Genomic DNA, 6,000 nt, shown 5'->3' on the forward strand with positions numbered 1-6,000 from the left:
TGAATTGAATTGAAATGGAGCCTTGCTGGAGCCCACTTACTGCCCATGCTTAATTTAGCCCATTTAATGCCCACCCATTGCCCATATGGGCTCCAACAACAAAGCCCACTTATTGCCCATGCTAAATAGCCCATTTAATGCCCACCAACTGCCCATGTGGGGCCCAACAACAAAGCCCACCTATTGCCCATGTTAATTTAGCCCATTCAATGCCCACCCATTGCCCATGTGGGGCCCAGCAACAAAGCCCACTCAAAGCCCATGCCCACCCGAAGCCCACCTAGCCCAGATGAGCCCCATGTGGGCCCCAACTGTACATGTTTGCAGGGCTGTGTCTATGTGTCAGCCCTGTGATGACCTGGTGACTTGTCCAGGGTGTACCCCGCCTTTTGCCCGTAGTCAGCTGGGATAGGCTCCAGCTTGCCTGTGACCCTGTAGAAGGATAAAGCGGCTAGAGATAATGAGATGAGATGAGATGTTACAACATGAGGTGGCACGGTGGTGTAGTGGTTAGCACTGTCGCCCAGTGGCCGGCGAGGGCCTTTCTGTGTGGAGTTTGCATGTTCTCCCCGTGTCCGCGTGGGTTTCCTCCAGGTGCTCCGGTTTCCCCCACAGTCCAAAGACATGCAGGTTAGGTTAACTGGTGGCTCTAAATTGACCGTAGGTGTGAATGTGAGTGTAAATGGTTGGTTGTTTGTCTCTGTGTCAGCCCTGTGATGACCTGGCGACTTGTCCAGGGTGTACCCCGCCTTTCGCCCATAGTCAGCTGGGATAGGCTGCAGCTTGCCTGCGACCCTGTAGAACAGGATAAGTGGACACAGATAATGGATGGATAGATGGATGGATGGATGTTACAACATGGGGCGGCACGGTGGTGTAGTGGTTAGCACTGTCATAGCAGAAAGGTCCTGGGGTCAAGCCCAGCGGCCAGCGAGGGCCTTTCTGTGTGGAGTTTGCATGTTCTTCCCGTGTCCGCGTGGGTTTACTCCGGGTGCTCCGGTTTCCCCCACAGTCCAAAGACATGCAGGTTAGGTTAACTGGTGACTCTAAATTGACCGTAGGTGTGAATGTGAGTGTGAATGGTTGTCTGTGTCTCTATGTGTCAGCCCTGTGATGACCTGGCGACTTGTCTAGGGTGTACCCCGCCTCTCGCCCACAGTCAGCTGGGATAGGCTCCAGCTTGCCTGCGACCCTGTAGAATAGGATAAGCAGCTACAGATAATGGATGGATGGATGTTACAATTGTATACCAGTGATGCTTTAGACTGAAGTAGACTGAAGTAAATTACAGGTCGCAATTATTTGTCCAACAATCTTAAAATATATAATAATAGAAAAAACAACAACAACAACAAGAGCATCACTAGAGCAGTGGTTACAATTATCAACAGTCCATAATTATCGACACCTTTTCAGATTTACCAATAAAAAAAAATTTTTACAAAGTTAAGTTTCAGTTCCAACAGTTATTATTGGTTAATTAATCAACCGAAAGACTCGCCTCGCCCTTTGATCTTGTCGTCTTATGACAGCTCGTTACCTGAGATGGAATTTTTTTAGCACGATCAGCAATTTGAAGAAAACCCGGATGTTACCATCACAGGTAAGCATGGTGGAAAAATCATGGACATGCTTTTACTTATCAAATTCACCGTCATGATCTCCTTGTCGAAACCTACTTTGTTTCTTATGCTTTCATTTGACAGTCACCATTTTGTATCTAAATGTGCGTTTGAGAAGTCACGTGAGATGTTGATAATAGTGATCACTTTCACTGGTGTCCACCATTATCGACACCCTGTGGAATTAAGGGACATTTACAACTGTTCTGGATCGATGGGAGGAAAATGCCATTCACCAACAATCTGCCAGGCAAAGAATGGTTTTACCCATTTCGCAAGAGGCATCCAGAGATAACAGAATGGGTTCTGTAGCTTCTTGGGAGAGAACGAGCCTGAATCAGTTTTGAAATGCTTCAGGGTGTCAGTAAACCTGTTAAGAGCGTCCAAACTACAAACATGGACACCATGGACCACACTCCCCAAAACTCACAGTGCCCTCTGTCTCCAGACTATTGACACTCATCATCTTAATTAATTTCCCTGCCTATATAAACCTCTCTCTCACACTAACCCAATGCGAAGTATAGTTCTGCTCTCACCAGTTCATACCAAGCCTTGTTGTTTCTGACTGACTCTCGGGTTTCCTGACTTTTGCGTCTCCTTTCCTTGTTTACGCTCTCTGTCTTTCCTCCTTTACGCTGTTTGCCGATCGCCCGACCCTCGCTTGTTCTATGACTCTGATTCTAGTCTCACATTTTGGCTCTGACACTGTTTGCTCCTCATTAATCTTCTGTGCATACATCTGTAAGTGCCTGCACCATGACAGGATACTTCGCCATCATGGATGTAGTGGAAGAGGTGACGCAGACTGCTCTTAACGTCCAGGGATGCTTATTAGGAGAACATCAGCAGATGCTAGCCAACTTTAACACAAGAATGGTCCAACTAGCAACTGTGATGTTGCAGGCCCTCCTCACACGTTCTGAGTCATCTCCGAGCCCAGCGCTACAACTTCTGGCTCCAGAGAAATTCGCCGGAGACCCTCTCACCTGTAAAGGTTTCCTTCTCCAATGTTCCATGTACTTCGCTGCTATGCCTAGCATGTCTGATGAGCACAAGATTGTTAAATTTCTGTCCTTTCTTATGGGCAAAGCACTTTGATAGGCCAGTGCCATTTGGAACAAGGGCGTCGAGCCGACAAAATCTTATGAGCAATTTCTCACTCAGTTGAAAAGGGTTTTTGACCACAAACCCGAGGGGATCGAAGCAGGTGAAAGTTTACTCACCATATCACAAGGCTCCAGAAGCATGGCAAAATATGCCCTGGAATTCAGAACACTAGTGGCCGCTAGTGGATGGAATGATCCCGCTCTGAAGACAGTGTTTTGCTAAGGTTTGTGCCCTGAGATTCTGAGCAAACTCGCCTGCTGAGATGAACAACTAACGCTGGATTCTCTCACTGACCTCACGATTCATCTTGGTAATCTCTTAGCTCATCGACTCTCCCTACAGGATAATAGAAAGCCGGCTCCCACCTTGGAGGACAGTTCTGTCATGGACATCTCACGCACTCAGTTAACTCGCTTCGAACATGCTAGGAAAAGAGAAAGGAGGGGCTTTGCTTCTACTGCAGGAGCCCTGAACATCAGCTTAATCACTGTCCCATTCATCCGTCCCGTTCATCTTCTACAGAGGGTCCTACACGCAATGTAAGTCCAATAAGAAGATTCAATTCCAAATCGTTCAAGGTTCCAGTATTGTTAAAGTTGGCTTCTTCTACCCACATCCTCTCTGCTTTCATTGATTCAGGGGCAGAGGGGAACTTTATCAGCAGCGCAGTCGTTCAGAAGTTCAACTTGCCAACAACCCCTCTTAAAAGTGCGCTCCGCATTTGGACTATCGACAGTGGACCAATAGGAGATGGTTTTGTCACCCTCCGTACAGCCCCTATTCACATCCAAGTGGGTGCTATCCATTCTGAGCTGATCTCATGCTATGTCACTACCACTGTAAGTCACGATCTTATCCTTGGCTACCCTTGGCTCCAGCTTCACAACCCTTTGATCTCATGGCAAAACAAAGACATTCTACAATGGTCACTGGCATGCTTTCAAGCCTGCATCTCTCGTCCTCAAATCACTCTCTCCTCCACCTCTGTGGAGAGCCCTCAGCTTGACTCTCTGGACAACGTTCCCGAAAGTTATCTGGACCTCAAGGAGGTTTTCAGCAAGGGAAAAGCCTGTGGGCTGCCACCTCACAGACCTAATGACTGTGCGATTGACCTACTGCCAGGCATGTCACCACCACGTGGGCATACAGTCATGGCCGAAAGTGTTGGCACCCCAGATTTTTTCCAGAAAATGAAGCATATCTCCCAGAAAATTATTGCATTTACACATGTTTTGTTATATGCATGTTTATTTCCTTTGTGTGCATTGGATTAAAACAAAAAGAAAAAGGAAAAAAGCAGAATTTATATAATTTCATGCAAAACTCAAAAAATGGGTCGGACAAAATTGTTGGCACCCTCAACTTAATATTTGGTTGCACACTCTTTGGAAAAAATAACTGAAATCAATCGCTTCCTATAACCATCAACAAGCTTCTTACACCTCTCAACTGGAATTTTGGACCACTCTTCTTTTGCAAATTGCTCCAGTTCTCTCATATTTGAAGGGTGCCTTATCCCAACAGCAATTTTAAGATCTCTCCACAGGTGTTCAATGGGATTCAGATCAGGACTCATTGCTGGCCACTTTAGAACCCTCCAGTGCTTTCTTTCCATCCATTTCTGGGTGCTTTTTGAGGTATGTTTGGGGTCATTGTCCTGCTGGAAGACCCATGACCTAGGACGCAAACCCAGCTTTCTGACACTGGGCCCTACGTTGCGACCCAAAATCCCTTGATAATCTTCAGATTTCATGATACCTTGCACACAGTCAAGGCATCCAGTGCCAGAGGCAGCAAAACAACCCCAAAACATCTTTGAACCTCCACCATATTTGACTGTAGGTATTGTGTTCTTTTCTTTGTAGGCCTCATTCCATTTTTGGTAAACAGTAGAACGATGTGTTTTGCCAAAAAGCTCTATCTTGGTCTCATCTGTCCACAAGACGTTTTCCCAGAAGGATTCTGGCTTATTCACGTACATTTTGGCAAACTGCAGTCTAGCTTTTTTATGTCTCTGTGTCAGCAGTGGGGTCCTCCTTGGTCTTCTGCCATAGCATTTCATTTCATTCAAATGTCGACGGATAGTTCGCGCTGACACTGATGCACCCTGAGTCTGCAGGAGAACTTGAATACATTTGGAACTTGATTGGGGCTGCTTATCCACCATTCGGACAATCCTGCGTTGCAACCTTGCATCAATTTTTCTCTTTCGTCCTCGTCCAGGGAGATTAGCTACAGTGCCATGGGTTTGGAACTTCTTGATGATGTTCCGCACCGTGGACAAAGGAACACAAAGATCTCTTGAGATGGCCTTGTAACCTTGAGACTGTTGATATTTCTCCACAATTCTGGTTCTCAAGTCCTCAGACAGCTCTCTTCTCCTCTTTCTGTCCTCCATGTTTAGTGTGGCACAAACAGACACACAATGCAAAGATTGAGTCAACTTCTCTCCTTTTTATCTGGTTTCAGGTGTGATTCTTATATTGCCCACACCTGTTACTTGCCACAGATGAGTTTAAACGAGCATCACAGGCTTGAAACTAAATAAAGCACAATTTTGAAAAGGTGCCAATAATTTTGTCCGGCCCATTTTTGGAGTTTTGTGTGAAATTATGCAAATTATTATTTTTTCTCTGTTTTTTTTGTATTGTTTCAATGACTGTATATACCCTCTTTATCAGAAGGAACAAGCAGCTATGGAAGAGTACATTCAGGAGGCCCCCAAGCAGGGCTACATCTGTCCTTCTAAGTCTCCAGCTTCAGCTGGCTTCTTCTTTGTGGTGGTCTTCACCCATGTATTGACTACAGGGGATTGAACCAGGTATCAGTTAAATACCCTTATCCACTTCCTCTTGTTCCCGCAGCCCTGGAACAACTCAGATCAGCTAAGATCTTCTCCAAGCTCAACTTACTCAGTGCATACAACCTCATCAGGATCAAAAGGGGCGATGAGTGGAAGACCACATTCAGCACTACCACCGGCCATTCTGAATACAGGATAATGCCATATGGCCTTTCTTTGGCACCTAGTGTGTTCCAATGTCTCATCAACAACGTGCTACGGGACATGCTAGGCAGATATGCCATTGCATATATCGGTGGCATCCTGATATACTCTCCTGATGAGGAACGTCACCAAGAGCATGTAAATGGTTCTCCAACGCCTGCTTCAGAATCATCTCTATGTCAAAGCAGAGAAATGTGAGTTCCATCAGAAGCGTATGTCCTTCCTAGGATACATCAGTACCGAGGGAGTTAGTATGAATTC

This window comes from Neoarius graeffei, chromosome 2, assembly GCF_027579695.1.
Source record: "Neoarius graeffei isolate fNeoGra1 chromosome 2, fNeoGra1.pri, whole genome shotgun sequence".
In the NCBI taxonomy this organism is placed as follows: Eukaryota; Metazoa; Chordata; class Actinopteri; order Siluriformes; family Ariidae; genus Neoarius; species Neoarius graeffei.